Source organism: Somniosus microcephalus, chromosome 23 (genome assembly GCF_052327205.1).
Source record: "Somniosus microcephalus isolate GS21.2 chromosome 23, FLI_Smic_1.0, whole genome shotgun sequence".
NCBI classification, from domain to species: Eukaryota; Metazoa; Chordata; class Chondrichthyes; order Squaliformes; family Somniosidae; genus Somniosus; species Somniosus microcephalus.
This window is the reverse complement of record NC_141009.1, coordinates 42081170-42102354: the sequence shown is the minus strand read 5'-3', so window position 1 is coordinate 42102354 and position 21185 is coordinate 42081170. Positions and strand designations below refer to the sequence as shown.

At 47.3% G+C, this 21185-nt stretch overlaps 1 protein-coding gene across 7 annotated transcripts in view; it reads left to right on the top strand.

The window, feature by feature from the left end:
- Window positions 1-21185, top strand: part of astn2 (astrotactin 2) — a 1941856-nt gene that overhangs the window by 68727 nt on the left and 1851944 nt on the right. The window lies entirely within an intron of this gene.

Genomic DNA, 21185 nt, shown 5'->3' with positions numbered 1-21185 from the left:
AGTCTATTATCCCATTTGAGAGTTCAATATTTATACCCTTTTCCAGTGGTGTTTCCTTTAAGGTTTTCTGTTGATGTAAGCTAATTATCTCTAGTCATTTTTCTGCTGACCCCTGCAGTTCTTACAGTCACCTCAGCTGGTAGCACTACAGAATTATGTCTCTTCTCTAGGTGTTCTAAATTTATCATAAAAAACGGGGTAACAGCAGGTGCGCTTTACTTGGTATCATTTTTATGAAGGCAGATGTTACTTTTATGTGCTCCTTTACGAGGTGTAAATTAGAACACCTTGTACCGGGTAACTATAGTCTTGTTCCCAAAGGTTCAGACTTCAGGAGCCTTTAACCTTCTGTTTCAATAAGGTTATTGATTCAATGTCAACAATTTATCTTATCTCAATAGCCAGAATGCTATCACAGCTTTTTCATTGTTAGGTTTCTAGATTTCCAGACCCAGTTTGTCATGTTTTAATAAGGCCAGCATTCTTTCATAGAATGGTGTGTTTTTCTGAATAGGTTATATGGCTTATTCCTTCACAGTATTGTTGAGGTGGATAAAGGCCTAGAGGCTGTCGGCCGAGAGATAAATTAAATGGGAACAACAGAGACTATGGCGTGACTTTCTTGCTGGTTTCTTGTCCAATAGTCTCCGTGTCAGTCTCCCATACTCCAGCCGATATAAACTCCAACTCATCCAAACCTTTGCTGCCCACATTTTGTTCCACACTAAATGAAGCTTGCCCAAACTCTGTTTGCGATCTACCCCAATTCTGGAACATCCTCCAGCCCTGTATCCCAAGCAATCTCTTCTGCCTTCTGACTCTAGACTCTTGTACATCCTTCTCTCCCTCCACCTTCAGCTGTCTCAGCTCTTACCTCAGGAACTACCTCCTGTAACCCCTCTGTTTCTCCCATCTCCAAAACCTATCTCGTCAACCATGCTTTCAGCCGTCGTCCCTAACTGCTATTTCTGTTTGGTATCAGTTTCTTCCCTGTGGAGAGTCTTGGAACTTTTATTACCTTCAAGGCACTAAAATGAAAGTTGATGTTGTTACTGTGCTTATTTCTGCTGTAACAGTGCTGTGCACACTTATGTCAACCTCCCATGACCTATCTTTCCTGTTAATGATACTGTACTTTGTATCTGTTCTTAATGATGAAGTTGAGGACCATTGCTTCTGTGTAAAGAATGCCCTCTTTGATACTGCCAGAGAGCATGTGTTGTCATTAGAGATACAACATCAGGGAAAGGTGCAAATTAATTCCGCCCCAATTTGTAAAATAGATTTTTTTTTTGGAGTTCAGCGTCATGGTATGGACAACATAGATGCTGTAAAAGCAAATTAAAGCAGATACTTTTCCCTGTCAACAGTGCTTTGAAGTATTTGTTGGGACTGCCTTTCAATTTCTCACGTTACCCATCAGGAATAACAACTGTGCATTGCTGTTTACTTGAAATGATGGGGTGATTTTGGCAGCCTTGGGGAGGCGGGTTTGGAGACAGGACTGCCGGGAAAATGGCAGAATCTGGGGGCGGATACCCATCCTGCTCCCAACCCGCCTCCGTGCCATCTTACCAGGAGGCGGGTACCTGACCTGCGCCGGGTCCCGTTTCCTCGATGCGGGAAGGGGATTAATGTCAATTAACTGCCTGTTAACAGGCAGTTTTTTTGGCTAATTACCATTTTGAGCCCTGAAGTGTGGGCTTCCTGATGGCTCCGAACCTCGGCAGGGTCAGCGAGGCAGGCAGTCCGTCTGCGGGGTCGGAGGGGCCAAGATGTCTGGTGTGCAGGTGAGTGATGGGTGCATGTGTGCAGAGGTAAGTGTGTGTAAAGTGTTTTAAAAGCTTTACTTATTGTTACGTCTTCCTGCAGGCTTCCTCCCTTCAGGTCTCGGGAGCCCCTCGGCTCACCGGCACAGAAAGCAGAATGGCCGCTGAACTGTCAAAAGCTGCAGCCTTCTGCTTTCTGGTCAGGAAGGCTTTCTAATTGAGTCTTGAGTAAGGACTCAACTTAGAAGACAGATTGTCGGTATTTGACAACTTCACAGAGCTGTCAATCGATGACATTTCATCTGTCAAAAGCTCTTGACAGATGAAACGTCACTCGCTGACGTCACCTGTAACTGACTTTCCCTTAATTGGCCTGCTAAGCCCACTGGAGGCGGGACTAAAACCCGACAAGTGGGAGTCCCGCCTCCAAAAGCTCCCCATTGACACAATCCAGCCCGATTTCTCTGTTCATCTGATTTTAATCCTTATTTGCCAGTTGCCAGACACTGAAGAAAAAAAGACATTAGACCCTGCCGCTTTAATCCCAGGTGGTTTCAGCTCTCTTGACATCCAAATTCCACCACTCAGTTGAAGGGTTATTACCATTCTTGAAAAACAATTGACAAATCATTTTTATTGGTTGAATACTTAGTGACACAGTCTGTGACAAATTGCATGTGAAATATAGATGTCCAGGTCCGCCTTTATTAGCAAAGATGGTCCTCTGTTCAAACTGAATTTTTTTTTTAGGACTTTATAAATAGCAAAGGATTTCAATTCATTAAAAACTTCAAGTAATTCATTTATATTTACACACTCCACCCTTAACTTTTAGAGAAGCTGGGCAAAGAAACAAAAATTATATTTGGTGCAAGATCCTTTTGTACTGATGGACTCTTAGGGGGCGATTTTGCCGGCGCTCAGGGGTCGGGTTTGGAAGCGGGACTGCTGGCAAAATCAAAACGATTGGCAGCGGGTCCCCAACCTGCTTCCAACCTGCCTCCAATCAATCTTCCCGGGAGTCAGGATCCCAATTTGCGCAGGGACCCGACGCCTAGCGGCGGAAAGAGGATTATAGCCACTTAACTGATTGTTAACAGATAGTTAACAGGCAGTTAAGAGGCTTTTTCCAATTTTGACACTTCTCCTGCAGGCTTCCCGATGTTGGGCTTAACAAGGCCAATTGATGCAAAATAGCGTCTGTGCGTCGGACGTCGCTGGGGGCGGGACTAGAACCCGAAAGGCAGCAGTCCCGTCCCTAACGCGCCTCTTCAGGTAAGATCCCGGCCTTATTGTTAGACATATCACAATGTGCACTCTTCACTATTGTAGACTGCCGTCTGTAGAAGCTAGTCCACTCCTCATGTTTAATCAATTATTTTTTGTAAGAATAAACCTCTCAAAAGCCTTGAAGATTTTGAAAAAAACTTACTCTAAGCCCTCTGGGTATTTTGCTATTTTCTGTGGTATATATCAAGGGCTGTATTTTACATTCCATTAGATTTTAGTGAAGGTGCCCCCAGCATAGCCTGTGCTGACCAACTGGCTTTATATAAGAACATAGGAACATGAGTAGGCCATTCAGCCCCTCGAGCCTGTTCCGCCATTCAATGAGATCATGGCTGATCTGCGACCTACCTCCATATACCTGCCTTTGGCCCATATCCCTTAATACCTTTGGTTAACAAAAAGCTAACAATCTCAGATTTAAAATTAACAATTGATCTAGCATCAATTGCCGTTTGCGGAAGAGAGTTCCAAACTTCTATCACCCTTTGTGTGTAGAAGTGTTTCCTAATTTCATTCCTGAAAGGTCTGGTTCTAATTTGTAGACTATGCCCCCAGTCTTAGAATCCCCAACCAGCGGAAATAGTTTTTTCTTAGAATCCCCAACCAGCGGAAATAGTTTTTCTCTATCTACCCTATCTGTTCCCCTTAATATCCTGAAAACTTCGATCAGATCACCCCTTAACCTTCTAAATTCTAGGGAATACAACCCTAATTTGTGTAATCTCTGCTCGTAACTTAACCCTTGAAGTCCACGTATCATTCTGGTAAACCTATGCTGCACTCCCTGCTGTACAAATCCAATAAATCCTTCCTAAAGTGTGGTGCCCAGACTGCTCACAGTACTCCAGGTGTGGTCTAACCAGGGTTTTGTACAGCTGCAGCTTAACTTCTACCCTCTTGTACTCTAGTCCTCTAGATATAAAGGCCAGCATTCCATTAGCCTTTTTGATTATTTTCTGTACCTGTTAATAACATTTTAATAATCTATGTACCTGGACCCCCAAGTCTCTGTGGACATTTTTAGCTTTTCACCATTTAGAAAGTGCCCTGTGCTATCCTTTTTAGATCCAAGATGGATTACATTGAAATCCATTTGCCACAGTTTTGCCCAATCACTTAATCTATCAATATCCCTTTGTAATTTTATGCTTTTATCTACACTGCCTACAATGCCGCCTATCTTTGTGTCATTGGCAAATTTTGATATATGACTTTCTATGTCATCATCTAAATCGTTAATAAATATTGCGAATAGTTGAGGCCCCAACACAGATCCCTGCGGGACACCACTCGTCACATCCTGCCAATTAGAGTACCTACCCATTATCCCTCCTCTCTGTCTCCTGCCACTCAGCCAATTTCCCAATAATTTGCCCTCAATTCTGTGAGCTTCTACATTAGTTATGTGAAACTTTATCAAATGCCTTCTGGATGTACATATAAATAACATTCATAGACATTTCCCTGTCCACTACTTTAGTCACCTCTTCAAAAAATTCAATCAGGTTTGTCAGGCATGACCTACCTTTCACAAATCCACGCTGGCTCTCTCTGATCAACTGAAAATTTTCGAGGTGTTCAGTCACCCTATCCTTTATTATAGACTCTAGCAATTTCCTGACAACAGATGTTAGGCTAACTGGTCTATAATTCCCTGGTTTCCCTCTCTCGCCATTCTTAAAAAGCGGAGTGACATGTGCAATTTTCCAATGTAAAGGGACGGTTCCTGAATCTAGAGAACTTTGGAAGATTATAGTTAGGGCATCTGCAATGTGCTCACCAGACATCGACTGATTGTGCTGCACCATTGCAAGAGCAACAGGTCCTCTGCCATAGTACCCCCTCTGGGTGCAGAGAAGGTGTTCAATGGGTGCAGTGACCTTTTGGCGACACGTTTAGGAAGTGGGTTTGAATCATATAATGCAGACCCATGTCCAGTGACTTCAGCTCCTCCCCCCCCCCCCGCACCCCCCCACCTCCCATTCCTACTCTGTCAAGGGTTTAAACAAGATTGCCTCTCCTGTTTGCTTGGATTATTCCGACTGCAAAATCCGGGCCAATATGTATGAATTTTTTTGTAACAAAAATTGAGGTGTATCCTTCAAACCTTCACACTTAAAAATAAAGTGTATTTAAAAGAAGAGAAAGGAAGCTAGCCATTTCAAAAAAACTTTCTCACCAGCAGAAAATGACTGACTTCAGGAGACAAACCTTTTTAAAAGGATGTACAAGAAGGAGGCCAGGCTGACCTCTAATTGACTTAAAGATTTAAGAACTATCGGTCTTTAACAGAGCTTGGGAAGGCACCATGTGGGTTTGAAGAGACGCACTTCAGTTACACGCAGTTGGACTTTTGCAGCAGAATAATACACTGTGCGTTTCTGGGTATAAAGTTCCGGTCTTTATAAAACAACGCAGTGTGACCGATCACGAGCTGTGCCACAAGAGAACCGTGTGCATACATTTTGTTTTTAAATGTCATGGGAAACAGGAAAACCAAGACATTATACTTCAACAAAATAAAGATGGATGCATAATATTTCCAGAGGGATAATCAGTAAATTTAATCAGAGCAAAAAATATTGTAGCATGGCTATTTTATATCTACAATGTCCTTTTTTTTTGTGGCTGGAAGGCTGTTTCCAGTGAGGTCCCACAGGGCTCAGTACCAGGTCCCTTGCTTTTCTTGGTATATAGCAATGATTTAAACTTAAATGTAGCGTGCATGTTTAAGAAGTTTGCAGATGATACAAAAAATGGCCGCGTGATTGATAGTGAGGAAAAAAGCTGTAAACTGCAGGAAGATATCAATGGACCGGTCAGGTAGGCAGAAAAGTGGCAAATGGAATTCAATCCAGAGAAGTGTGAGGAGGGCAAACAAGGCAAGGTAATACACAATAAATGGCAGGATACTGAGAAGTAGAGGAACAGAGGGACCTTGGAGCGCATGTCCACAGATCCCTGAAGGTAGCAGGACAGGTCGATAAGGCGGTGAAGAAGGCATACGGGATGCTTTCCTTTATTAGCCGAGGCAGTTCTGGTCACCACATTACAGGAAGGATGTGATCGCACCAGAGAGGGTACAGAGGAGATTTACAAGGATGTTGCCAGGACTGGAGAATTTTAACTATGAGGAAAGATTGGATAGGCTGAGGTTGTTTTCTTTGGATCAGAGGAGGCTGAGGGAGATTTAATTGAGGTATATAAAATTATGAGGGGCCATGATAGAGTGCATAGGAGGGACCTATTTCCCTTAGCAGAGACATCAATAGCCAGGGGTCATAGATTTAAAGTAATTGGTGGAAGGATTCGAGGGGAGTTGAAGAGAATTTTTTCATCCAGAGGGTGGTGGGGGTCTGGGACTTGCTGCCTGAAAGGGTGGTCGAGGCAGAAACCCTCACCGCATTTAAAAGTACTTGGATATGCACTTGAAGTGTTGTAGCCGACAAGACTACGAACCAAGAGCTGGAAAGTGGGATTAGTCTGGATAGTTCTTTTTCTGCTGACACAAACACGATGGGCTGAATATCCTCCTCCTGTGCCGTAAATTTCGATGATTTAAGATCCCAATCAAAATTTCAGATACAGTTCTTATTTGCAACGTGTCTTATTAGTTAGATTGGAAGTACGTGACTCGAGAAATGTTATTATGATGGCTCCACAGCTGCCAATTCCATTCAGTAAGATGTCCTTTTACATCATTTTTGATCTGCATCTGCCACTCCATTTTATATTTGATAATTTTAGCAATAACCTAAACAATCTATACCCGAAGAGTACACACAAGCACATCAGGCTTCTGTTGGATGCAATGATTAATCATTGTGTAGCTACAAAATCATAAATCATTTGTGTCTATCTTGCTCATCTATTACTTATTTAAGTACATATTCCTTGAAGCAGTGTCCTCCAGATAAATCTTTAATTCCCAGAGACTCCAGGACAATCCTGGAGGCTTGGCAACCCTACGATGGATGCAGCTAATTTCCTGCTTTTAACTGTGTTTTATGTTTTTAGCACATGTCAACATCTCAGGTTTACAACTTCGAACTGAAACTGGCAGTGATAAAAGGCACTGCCCCTTTTCTTTCCCCCTGAACACATTTTATTTATAACATATAAAAGTTGCCCTTGCTGCACTGCTGCTCTGTGCCAGTAGCTCTTATTAAATAGCGAGTGTCTTTTTTTATTGCTGTAATTTGTTAGTAGTTAATGTTAATTCTCCACGTATTGTTTGTGGCAGTAAAAGTATGTATCCACAGCAGTACAAGCCAACTGCAAGCCTAATAAAAGCTTCAATCACCAAAAGCAATTTAATTTTTGCTGATCATGACTCATAATAATGACATCGTTGATTGAAGTCTTTTAACATCAGGTTGACTGAGTTTTACCTGATCCCAAACGTGCTCCACCTCAAATGCTCTGAGTGTGTCGTTGCATATGAATATCGTGCTGCTTCTGGAATATATATTTTACCGTGCAGATCTGCATTGATACCTGAATTTGTAATAATGTACACATTGTAGGTAGAAAAATTGAATTTGCTAAAGATATTTGTGCAAGATGTATCATTTATATTGAGGTGCTTTTTTCTGAAGCAGCTCTGTGTTACATTTTTCCAGTCCTTGTGGTAAAGAACCCATCCAATTTATGTTGTGGGGCAATTGCTTGCTTTAACTGTTGCTTCTCTTCAATGGTGTCTGTTGTGGCTCAGTGAGTAGCATCCTCGCCTTTGAGTCAGAGGGTTGTGGTTTCAAGTCCCACTCCAGAGACTTGAGCACAAAAAATCTAGTCTGACACTCCAGTGCAGTACTGAGGGATGCTGCACAGTCGGAGGTGCCGTCTTTCGGATGAGACGATGAACCAAGGCCTCGTCTGATCTCTCAGTGTGGCCATAAAGGGGTTGATTTTAACTGAGCCGTGAGGCGGGCTTTGAGGCGTGCGGGGGGGGTTAAAATCGCTAAAACTGGCGGGCGGGACCCCCCCTGCCTGGTTCCCGACCCCGAGCCATTTTAACCCAGGTGTGTCTGATGGTCCCGAATCAGTCCCGCCTCCAACAAACTCTTTTGCCTCGCAGCTTCTTACCTGAGCATTGACAATGGCCAAACCCTGCGGATTCCTAGCTATTTGACCAGCATCCTGACAACTGCAAGTAATCCTAAGCCCCTCAATGTGAAAGCCCCATTCGCGAAATGACACACGCCAGAACTGCAACAGTTGCCATCAGAATTTTTATGCACAAGAACCAACTGATGGCATTTTTACAATATACACAACATTTCACCCAAGTGACTACCCTTGTGACTACTTGTGCTTTATTTTCCTCTTGCGCGTGCTCCTACGTAATAGTTCCGCTGTGGCTTCAGCAGATGTGGAGGCCCCTTGCTCACTTTCCTGCTGCTCCTGTCTCGACACTTTTGGCGGGCATCCTCTGGGGTGGCGAGCCTGTGAGGGCTCGTCAGCAGTCTGCTGCTCCGGCGGCTGTGCAGGGGTTGAGACGTCTATCTCACTTGGGTGTGGACTCCGGCGGGGCTCAGACCGAGGGCTCTGCAGTGGAATGGAAGTGTGAGCACTTGGAGAGGAACCCCCACTTCCTTGAGGCCTGCCACCAACCTCCCTCTCATGGGTCAGCTCCTCCTCCGCGCCTGCAAGTGGCTTGAGAGCACCTTGCTGCACATCAGGGGGAACATGGGGACCCGTATCTGCAATGGCAGTCCTACTCAGAAGGACTTCCATGAAGTTCTGGTTTCTCTGTTCAATAGATGCCCATCGCTCCTCGAGATGTCATTCTATTCTGAACACTCACCATGTTTTCCATACCCTTGCGACTAACCTCCTCCATGGCCGTAGCCCTCCTCTCCTCTACCGTAGCCAGCCTTACCACGGAGGCAGCAATTATTTTCACGTAGGTAGCCATCCTTTCCGAGTTGATGCGTTCATGCACCACTGACTCCACAAAGGCTCTGCTCATGTTCGCTATGGACTCCTCCATTCGCTCCACACTCGCAGCGATCCTAGAGACAAAACCTGCCAGAGACTCCTGCATCTGTGCCTGGAGTTCCATCACCTCTGATCTTACGGGTGAATCCAGAGGCAGAGGGTCGACATGCAGCTGAGCCAAGCTGGCAGAGTCCTGTGCCCTCCGACGAGGACTCTCCACTGCTGTCCCTGTCTCCACAATCTGCTGATGCTCACTTGTGAGCTGTGATGCACCAGGTGACAACACTACACTATGTCCCAAAGGTCCTCCCGAGATGTGAGTGTCTGCGCTGGTGCTGGGTGCGCTTTTTTCTGCTGACACTGCGCCCTCAGAGGTTGCAGATTCCTCTGAGGAGTCTGGAATCTCAGGCTCTTCCTCCTGCACAGTGGGGACGGGGGGCTCTCGATGGTCCTGTGGGGGAGTCAAGGAAAAAGTTAGAGATGTGATGCCAAGGTTACATGCACGTTGCATTTTGCAGATGATCATAAGTCCATATGATGTAACTTCAGAATCATTATCAGCAACTCATGCAATATCAAAGAGAGAGATGGAAAACTATTCTGTCCCCAGCTTGCGGGGATGCACCTGTCTGTCCTTCCCCAACTTCCGCATCTGTATCAGCCCCGACAATCTCCAGGACGGCTTCCTCCCAGGGGGTGAGCTGGGCTAATGAGGGTGGCCCTCCTCCTGTCCTGGCTCGCTCTCTCCTGTTGTGAGCTCTCTTCTCCTGCAATGAGGGAGACAAGTGGAGGTTGAGTGTGAATGAAGGAGTGAGTGTAGAGGTTGCATAGCATAGAAACTTAGAAGGAGACAAAGATGGAGTGAGGTTGCAAGACCAAGGGCCCTCCCTGTGTGTTGTCAGTTGTGTTCAAAGCATCAGAGTGAGAGGGAGTGTGAGGGCTGCATGGTCGAATAGTTAGGTGAATGTGAGCATAGAGAGAGGGAATGGCTAAGGGTGCATGGATGTGTGTCAAGTGGGGTGTGGAGGAAGAGATTGCTAAAGTTGAGTGCTGGTGAGGAAAGGCAATGGGTATCAGATTGAGGGTGATGGAAACTTCATACTTACTTTTCCAGTGCGATGAAAGTCATGGAACCTTTTCCTGCACTGCATCCAGGTGCGCTGTGTGAGCCCCAAGGAGTTGACTTCCCCAGCCACCTGTTGCCACACAGCCTTGGTCTGACTGGGAGGCCTCTTCCTCCCTGAAGGAGGGAACAGGACCTCCCTGTGGGCCCTAGCCCCATCCAACAATGCCTGCAGTGATGCCTCATCAAATTTAGGCGCAGCTCCTGCCCTCCTCCTGGCCATTGTTCCTGCAGGCTCCTGTGCCATCATAAGGGGAAAGCTTGGAAGCCTGCAGAGGAAGCAAGGCTTGCTGTGGACCTTAAATGCAGCAGCAATGATAACGTCATCGGAGGAGACTTGCAGTCATGAAAAACCCATTTGCAAAGGCTTCCCACACGTTGGAAATCAATTGGCCAATTAAGTTAAAATTGCATCAATCTCACACATCCATTAAGATTCGTGTGGGAATCACGAAATTGGGGAACCCGAAAATTGCCCGCACCTGAGTTAAAATCGACCCCAAAAAAACCCATGGCACTATTTCGAAGAAGAGCAGGGGAGTTCTCCCCGGTGTCCTGGCCAATATTTATCCCTCAATCAACATCACATTGCTGTTTGTGGGAGCTTGCTGTGTGGAAATTGGCTGCTGTGTTTCCTACACTACAACAGTGACATAAGAACATAAGAAATAGGAGCAGGAATAGGCCACGAGGCCCCTCGAGCCTGCTCCACCATTCAATAAGATCATGGCTGATCTTGGGCTCAAAGCCACTTGCCTGCCTGCTCCTCATAACTCTTCACTCCCTTATCTTGCAAATATCTGTCTATCTTCACCTTAAATGTATTTAATGACCCAGCCTCCACATCTCTCTGGGGCAGAGAATTGCACAGATTTACGATCCTCTGAGAGAAGAAATTCCTCCTCATCTCAGTTCTAAAAGGGCGACCCTATATTCTGAAACTGTGCCCCCGAGCTCTAGATTTCCCCACGAGGGGAAACATCCTCTCTGCATCTACCCTGTCGAGCCCCCTCAGTACCTTATATGTTTCAATAAGATCACCTCTCATTCTTCTAAATTCCAATGAGTATCGGCCCAGCCTGCTCAACATTTCCTCATAAGTCAACCACCTCATCTCTGGAATTAACCTAGTGAATCACTACACTACAAGTATATCCTTCCTTAAATAAGGAAACCAAAACTGTATGCAGTACTCAAGGTGTGGTCTCACCAATACCCTGTACAATTGTAGCAGGACTTCCCGGCCTAGAAATTGAGTGGGGTTAGCGCCCAATTAGAGGCGCTAGAGGGCCTTGCGCCGGAATTATAGCCGCTTCGGAAATTGATTTGGGCCCTACCATCGGCGTTAGCCGGTAGCGCTGCGCCGGCACCGATGACGTCATCGGTGTGCGCAGTGTCCCGGTTGCCGTGGTAACGCGGCTGGACGCCGAAATTCAGTTGCGGCCGCCTCGCCCGTGGCAGCCGCAACCAACGATTTTTCAAAAGTTTCTTGCTGGACTTAGCGCCGGCGCATTAAGGTGGCGCGGCGGCCGGCTGCTTTCCCGGCGGCCGCCTGCCCGCACCTCCCTCCCCGGACTCCTCCACCACCCCCCCGTGGCACAGATGTGTGTGGGCCTCGAGCCCGGCACTTCTCCGAGGTGCCGGGCTCATTTTTCGTGCGATTCCACCGGCCAGCGGTCGGCTGCAGGCAGCTCCTCCTTAACAGAAGGAGGAGGCCTGCAGTACCCCAGCCTGCCGCACCGCATCGGGTGCCGCAGCGGGGGATTAGCGCCGCAATCCTGCATTCAGCGCCCATTGCGAGGCGCTGACACCATCCATTAGCGCCCGCAGCCGTCTGGGCGCGGCGCAGCTGAATTTTTGGCGGGCGCAGCGGCAATTAACGCTGGCGCTAAATTTCGGGCACTACAGCCCTGGCGGAGGCAAACTCAATTTCTAGGCCCCCTGCTTTTATACTCCAACCCCTTTGAAATAAAGGCCAACATTCCATTTGCCTTTTTGATTACTTGCTGTACATGCATGCTAACTTTTTGTGTTTCATGCACAAGGAACCTCAGATCCCTCTGAACTGTAGCATTTTGTAGTTTCTCTCCATTTAAATAATAGTTTGCTTTTTTATTTTTCCTGCCAAAGTGGATAACCTCGCAATTTCCCACATTGTACTCCATCTGACAAATGTTTGCCCACTCACTTAGCCTGTCTATATCCCTTTGCAGATTCTTTGAGTCCTCTGCACAACTTGCTTTCCCACCCATCTTTGTGTCATCTGCAAACTTGGCTACATTACACTCGGTCCCTTCATCCAAGTCATTAATGTAGATTGTAAATAGTTGAGGCCCCAGCACCGATCCCTGTGGCACTCCACTAGTTACCGTTTGCCAACTGGAAAATGACCCATTTATCCCGACTCTCTGCTTTTTGTTAGTGAGCCAATTCTCTATCCATGCTAATATATTACCCCCAACTCCGTGAACTCTTATCTTATCTTACCTTTTATGTAGCACCTTATCGAATGCCTTCTGGAAATCCAAATACACCACATCCACTGGTTCACCTTTGTCCACCCTGCTCATTACATCCTCAAAGAACTCCAGCAAATTTGTTAAACATGATTTCTCTTTCATAAAACCATGCTGACTCTGTTTGACTGCATTATGATTTTCCAAATGCCCTGCTACTGCTTCCTTAATGAAGGATTCCCGCATTTCCCAACAACAGATGTTAGGCTAACTGGTCTATAGTTTCCTGCTTTCTGTCTCCCTCCTTTCTTAAATAGGGGTATTACATTTGTGGTTTTCCAATCCGCTGGGACCTCTCAGGGAATTTTGGTATATTGCAACCAATGCATCCGCTATCTCTGCAGCCACTTCTTTTAAGACCCTGGGATGCAGGCCATCTGGTCCAGGGGACTTGTCGTCTTTCAGTCCCATTAATTTACCGAGTACTATTTCTTTAGTGATACTGATTGTCTTTAGTTCCCCCCTCCCTGTGGCCCCTCGATTATCCATTATTGGGATGTTGTTAGTGTCCTCTACCGTGAAGACAGATAAAAAATATTTGTTCAGAGTCTCTGCCATTTCCCCGTTAGAGTCACAGGGCAGGATTTTCATTGGGCCTTGGAGGCGTGTGGGGGGTTAAAATTGCAAAATCTGGCAGGTGGGCCCAAGCCCACCTCCATCCCGCCTCCACGCAATTTTCATTAATTCGTGTCTAATGGTCCCGTCTCACCTCCAAGAGGTGGGATAGGCCCTTACAGCCCTTAACAAGCACTAAATTGCCTCTGTAATGCCATTTTGAAAGGCCTTTGTGATTTTAACCCTTTTCCCACGTGAAACACGCCTGTTCTGAAACACGACGGTGAAACCTGGCGGGAGCACAATTGGATTGCTGACTATCAGCTGCAGGTCAAACATTAAGGAGGAGATTTGATCAGCCATCATTTGCAGGTGGCAGGACTCTGTTGTCTCAGGTCTGGGGGAACTTTATGAAGGCATAACCACAGCTGTGAAAGTTTGGAACCTGACACCCATCTCCAGTGTGACCTCCTGGGAAACCCCTCTCGCCACCTTCACTGAGCGCTTCCTCAACTGAGGCATATACCAGAAGCATGGGAACCATTTATTTCCTTTCCTTCTGGACATCAGATGGGGACGAAGACCAGCCGGGCCGCAGCAGAACCAGGAACAACAGCAGCACCAACAGCAGCAGCACCAACAGGAGCACCAAGCTGCTGCTCACCCACCTGAAGCTGCACAGGCCAGAAGGCACCAGTGCACGACCACATTGCTGCCCGGGATGCAAGGAACGCACTCATCTTAGCCAGATTTGCTTAGCCTAGCCAAACAAGCACTTTTGCCTCGCAGCTTCTTACCTGAGCAGCGACAATGGCCAAGGACCAGTGGATTCCTAGCAATTTGACCACCATACTGACAATTTTAAGTAATCCTAAGCCCTCAATGTGAAAGTGCCATTCGCAAAATGACACACGCCACAACTACAGCAGTAGCCATCAGATTTTTTTATTTACATTTTTCACCTGATGGCTTTTTCACAGAAAACATCAAATTTAACCCAAGTGACTACCCTTGTGACTATTTGTGCAGTATCTTTCTCTTACGCGTGCGCCTACGTGGTGCTTCCCCTGTGACTTCAGCAGATGTGGAGGCCCCTTGCTCACTTTCTTGCCGCTCCTGTCTCGACACCTTTGGCGGGCATCCTCTGGGGTTGCGAATCTGTGAGGGCTCGCCAACAGTCTTCTGCTCCTGCGGCTGTGCAGGCGTTGAGACACCGATCTCAGTTGGGTGTGGACTTTGGTGGGGCTCTGACCGAGGGCTCTGCAGTGGCATGGAAGTGTGAGCGCTTGGAGAGGAGCCCCCACTTCCTTGATGTCTGCCACCAACTTCCCCCTCATGGGTCAGGTCCCCCTCAGCGCTTGCAAGTGGCTTGAGAGCACCTTGCTGCACATCAGGGGGGCCATGGGGACCCGTATCTGCACTGGCAGTCCTACTCAGAAGGACTTCCATGAAAGTCTGGTTCCTCTGTTGAATAGGTGACCATTGCTCCTCCAGAGATGTCATTCTATTCTGAACACTCACCATGTTTTCTGCACTCTGGCGACTTATTACCTCCATGGAGGTCGCCATCCTTTCCATGGTGGTGCGTTCATGTGCCAATGACTCCACAAAGGCTCTGCTCATGTTCGCTATGGACTCCTCCATTCGTTCCACACTCGCAGCGACCCTGGAGACAAAACCTGCCAGAGACTCCTGCATCTGTTCCTGGATGGACCCAGAGGCAGAGGGTCGACATGCAGCTGAGCCGAGCTGGCGGAGTCCTGCGCCCTCCGACTAGGAGTCTCCACTGCTGTTCCTGTCTCCACAATCTGCTGATGCTCACTTTGTGAGCTGTGATACACCAGGTGACAACACTACTCTGTGTCCCGAAGGTCCCACCGAGATGTGAGTGTCTGCACTGGTGCTGGGTGCGCTGAATTCTGCTGACGCTGCGCCCTCAGAGGTTGCAGCTTCCTCTGTGGAGTCTTGATGTTCAGGCTCTTCCTCCTGGCTAGTGGGGACGGGTGCTGTCGATGGTCCTGTGAGGGAGTAAAGAGTCAGAGATGTGATGCCAAGGTTACATGCACATTGCATATTGCAGATGACCATAAGTCCATCTGTTAGAGCTTCAGAATCATTATCAGCGACTCATGCAATGTCAATGAGAGAGATGTAAAACTATTCTGTCACCAGCTTGCTGTGATGCACCCCTCTGTCCATCCCCCACTTGCGCATCTTCCTCCACTCCGACGATCTCCAGTATGGCCTCCTCCCAGGGGGTGAGGTGGGCTACTGAGGGTGGCCCCCCTCTTGTCCTCGCTCTTTCTCGCCTATTGTGAGCTCTCTTTTCCTGCACTGAGGGAGACAAGTGAAGGTTGAGTGAGAATGAAGGAGTGAGTGTAGAGATTCCATAGCATAGATACTTAAAAGGAGACAAAGATGGAGTGAGGTGGCAAGACTAAGGGCCCTCCCTGTGTGTTGTCAGTTGTTTTCATAGCATCACATTGATAGGGAGTGTGAGGGCTGCATAGTCGAATAGTTAGGTGAATGTGACCATAGAGAGAAAGGGAATGGGTAAGGATGCATGGATGTCAGTGTCAAGTGGGATGTGGAGGAAGAGATTGCTAAAGCTGAGTGCTGGTGAGGAAAGGCAATGGGGATCAGATTGAGGGTGATGGGAAATTCATACTCACTTTAACGTCGTCAAACCTTGGAGCAGACCGAGGTCTTTCACTGGCCTCCAGGTCCCTGTAGCATGAAAGACCAAAAGCTTGGCAGCCTGCAGAAGAAGCAAGGCTTTTTGCAGACCTTAAATGCAGCAGCAATGATGACATCATCGGATGCGACTTTCAGACTGGAAAAACTCATTTGCCATGGGTTCCCAAAAGCTGGAACTCAATTGGACAATTAAGTTAAAATCGCATAAATCTCCCACATCCATTTAGATCCATGTGGATAACACAAAATGCGGGTTAGACGATTCCAACCCGCCCCTCAATTAAAATCCAGCCCATAGAGTTAGGCAGCACAGAAAGAGGCCCTTCGGCCCATCGTGTCCGTGCCGGCCATCAAGCCCTATCTATTCTAATCCCATTTTCCAGCACTTGGTCCATAGCCTTGTATGCTATGGCGTTTCAAGTGCTCATCTAAATGCTTCTTGAATGTTGTGAGGGTTCCTGCCTCTACCACCCTTTCAGGCAGTGAGTTCCAGATTCCAACCACCCTCTGGGTGAAAAAGTTTTTCCTCAAATCCCCTCCAAACCTCCTGCCCCTTCCCTTGAAACTATGGCCCCTGGTTATTGACCCATCTACTAAGGGGAAAAGTTCCTTCCTATCTACCCTATCTATGCCCCTTATACTTTTGTACACCGCAATCAGGTCCCCCCTCAGCCTTCTCTGCTCTAAGGAAAACAACCCCAGCCTGTCCAGTCTCTCTTCATAGCTGAAGCGCTCCAGCCCAGGTAACATCCTGGTGAATCTCCTCTGCACCCTCTCCAATGCAATCACATCCCTCCTATAGTGTGGCGACCAGAACTGCACACAGTATTCCAGCTGTTGCCTAACTAGCGTTTTGTACAGCTCCATCATAACCTCCCTGCACTTATATTCTATGCCTCAGCTAATGAAGGCAAGTATCCCATATGCCTTTTTAACCACCTTATCTACCTGTCCTGCTGCCTACAGGGATCTATGTACATGCACACCAAGGTCCTCTAACCCTCTGTCCTTCCTAGGGTCCTACCATTCATTGTGTATTCCCTTGCCTTGTTAGTCCTCCCAAAATGCATCACCTCACACTTTTCAGGGTTAGATTCCATTTGCCACTGTTCTGCCCATCTAACCAACCCGTCTATATCGTCCTGTAGCCTGAGGCTTCCCTCCTCGCTATTTACCACTTCACCAGTTTTCGTGTCATCTGCGAACTTACTGATCATACCTCCTACATTCATATCTAAATCATTAATGTACACTACAAACAGCAAAGGACCCAGCACCGATCCCTGTGGTACACCACTGGACACAGGCTTCCAGTCACAAATACAACCTTTGACCATCACCCTCTGCCTCCTGGCACTAAGCCAATTTTGGATCCAACGTGCCAAATTGCCCTGAATCCCATGGGCTCTTACCTTCTTGACCAGTCTCCCATGTGGGACTTTGTCAAAAGCCTTACTGAAGTCCATGTAGACTACATCAACTGCACTACGCTCATCCACACACCTAGTCACCCCTTCAAAAAATTCAATCAAATTGGTTGGACATGATCTCCCCCTGACAATGCCATGCTGACTATCCTTGATTAATCCTTGCCTCTCCAAGTAGAGACTAATTCTGTCCCTCAGAATTTTTTCCAATAATTTCCCTACCACTGAAGTTAGGCTCACTGGTCTGTAATTCCCTGGTTTATCCCTACTACCCTTCTTGAATAATGGTACTACGTTAGCTGTTCTCCAGTCCTCTGGCACCTCCCCTGTGACCAGAGAGGTTCTGAAAATTTGTGTCAGAGCCACTGCAATCTCCTCCCTTGCCTCACACAGCAGCCTGGGATACATCCTGTCAGGGTCTGGGGATTTATCCACTTTTAAGCCAGCTAAAACCACTAGTAACTCCTCCCTCTCAATACTAATTTGTTCAAGTATATCACAATCCCCCTGCCTGATTTCTATGCCTACATCGTCCTTCTCCATAGTGAACACAGATGCAAAATGTTCATTTGAAACCTCATCTACATCTTCCGGCTCTACACACAGATTGCCGCTTTGGTCCCTATTGGGCCCTACTCTTTCCCTGCTTATCCTCTTGCCCTTAATATACTTGTAAAACACCCTGGATTTTCCTTTACTTTGCCCGCCAGTGTTTTTTCATGCCCCCTCTTCGCTCTCCTAATTTCTTTTTTAAGTACCCTCCTGCACTTTCTATACTCCTCTAGGGCTTCCACTGTTTTTAGTCCTTTGTATCTGCCAAAAGCCTTCCTTTTTTTCCTAATCCATTCTCGTATATCCCTTGACACCCAGGGTTCCCTGGGTTTGTTGGCCACACCCTTGACCTTTACAGGAACATGTTGGCGTTGTACTCTCTCTATTTCCTTTCTGAAAGACTCCCACTGCTCTGATGTGGATTTTCCTACAAGTAGCTGATCCCAGTCCACTTTGGCCACATCCTGCCTTATCATTTTAAAATCGGCCTTCCCCCAATTTAGAACCTTTATTTGTGGTCCATCTTTGTCCTTTTCCATGACTACCTTAAATCTCTCTGTATTATGGTCACTGTCACCAAAATGCTCTCCTATTGACACTTCTACCACTTGCCCGGCTACATTCCCTAGAATTAGGTCCAGTACCATCCCCTCCCTTGTAGGACTTTCTACATGCTGGCTCAAAAAGCTCTCCTGGATGCACTTTAAGAATTCTGCATCCTCTAAGCCTTTCACACACTGACTATCCCAGTTAATATTGGGGAAGTTGAAATCCCCTACTATTATTACCCTATTAGTTTTACACTTCTCTGAGATTTGCCTACATATCTGTTCCTCTATCTCCCCCTGATTGGGGGCCTATAGTACACTCCCAGCAAAGTGCTTGCCCCCTTTTTGTTTTTAAGTTCTACCCATATGGCCTCATTAGAGGAACCTGCTAAGATATCATCCCTCCTTACAGCAGTAATTGACTCCTTGATTAATATTGCAACACCCCCTCCTCTTTTACACCCCCCTCTGTCTCGCCTGAAGATTCTATATCCCGGAATATTGAGCTTCCAGTCCTGCCCCTCCCTCAACCATGTCTCTGTGATAGCAACAGTATCATACTCCCATGTGTTCATCAACACCTTCAATTCATCCGCCTTACTCGCAAGACTCCTTGCATTAAAATAAATGCCATCCAGCCTTGTCATACTCCCTTGTGCCGTTACATATTTGCTCTGCCTTCCAGGCTGACTTGTTCTTTCCTCTATATTTGGCTGTGCATCACCCCCTACTGTAGCTCCACTCCGTATCCCATCCCCCTGCCAAGTTAGTTTAAGCCCCCCCAACAATACTAGCAAACCTCCCCGCAAGGATGTTGGTCTCTTTCTGGTTCAGGTGCAACCCGTCCGTCTTGTACAGGTCCCACCGTCCCCAGAAGCAGTTCCCCATTATTAATTCCCCCATCTCATCCTCTAAGGGACCAACGTTTACTTTAGCTACTCTCTTCCTTTTTATATACCTGTAGAAGAACTTAGATTCAGATCAGATTCAGATTAGATTTATTTGCCATATGTAACAAGTACAATGGAATGCTTGTTCCCCGTAGGGACGCGTCAGCTATACATACAGCGCCGCGTTCAGAGTCAATACAATGGCTTCCCGTGGCAGTGGGAGCACGATGTCCCTCAGCCGCTCTGTCCTCCTCTTCACCGCGGCCTCCTCCTCACTGTTGCCGGCTCCATGTGTGGTGGCCTGCTTCTCCCACTCTGGCCACCATGCCCGGCTCCCCTCCTCCCATCCGGACTGCGAGTTACCCAAAATGGAGCTGCCGGCCGACGTGCTGCAGCATGTCGTGAGTCTGCTGCTGCTGCTCGTTGCGCTGCGCTCCTCTGCCCGACTCGCCGAGCACATCGTCGGGATGTGAATGCTCCAATGCGGGCTCCTCTTCACCGTCGCCGGCTCCACGCTCCACGGCTCCGGGGCCTACGTCTCTCTCTTCACGGGTCGGCCTCTGGCCACCATGCTCGGCTCCCCTCCTCCCAGTCGGAATTCCTTCCCGCTGAGGAGCTGCCGGCCGATGTGCTCCAGCGGGTCGGCTTGGCTGCTGCTGCTGCTCACCGCGCTGCGCTGCCTCTGCCCGACTCGCCGAGCACCTCGCTCTGGTTGCGGGAGCGAGTGGCGAGAGCTGGCCGCCCGAAGCAGGGAGAGCGATTTCAGCACCGGACCGTCACGGCCGCCATCTTGACCTAACTACCTGTTTTAATATTTCTTGCCTGTTTACTCTCATAATTCATCTCCCTTTATTATTTTTTTAGTCATCCTTTGCTGGTTTTTATAAATTTCCCAATCCTCTAGTCTCCCACCAATCTTGGCAACATTGTATGCCTTCGTTTTCAATTTGATACCATCCTTTTCTTCCTTAGTTAGCCACGGATGGTGCTCCCTTCTCTTAAAATCTTTCTTTCTCACTGGAATATATTTTTGTTGAGAGTTATGAAATATCTCCTTAAATGTCCGCCACTGCATTTCAACTGTCTTACACTTTAATTTATTTTTCCAGTCCACTTTAGCCAGTTCTGCCCTCATGCCATTGTAATTGCCTTTGTTTAAGATCAGGACACTGGTTTGAGATACTCTTCTCTTCTCTTCTTAGGCAGTCCCTCGGAACCGAGAATAACTTGCTTCCACATTAAAAATGAGTTCTCAGGTGACTGATGAGTCCAATGCGGGATCTACAGTCTCTGTCACAGGTGGGGCAGGTGGGTGGGGTGCTTGAGTTGACGTGCGCTGCTTGCGCTTGGCCTCTGCTTGCTCCCGGTGAAGAGACTCGAGGTGATCGGCGCCTTCCCGAATGTTTCTCCTCCACTTTGTGCGGTCTTGGGCCAGGGATTCCCAGGTGTCAGTGGGGATGTTGCACTTTTTCAAGGAGGCTTTGAGGGTGTCCTTGAAGTGTTTCCTCTGCCCACCTGGGGCTCTCTTGCTGTGTTGGAGCTCTGAGTAGAGCGCTTGTTTTGGGAGTCTCGTATCGGGCATGCGGACGATGTGGCCCGTCCATCGGAGCTGATCGAGCGTGGTCAAAGCTTTGATGCTGGGCATATTGAGATACTACTTTCTCACCCTCCAACTGAATTTGAAATTCAACCATGCTATGACCACTCTTTCCTAGAGGATCTGTTACTATGAGATCATTTATTAATTCTGTCTCATTAAACAGTACCACATCCAAGATAGCCTGCTCTCTGGTTGGTTCCATTACATACTGTCCTAGGAAACCATCCCGGATGCACTCGATGAACTCCTCTTGAAGGCTATCATGGCCAATTTGATCT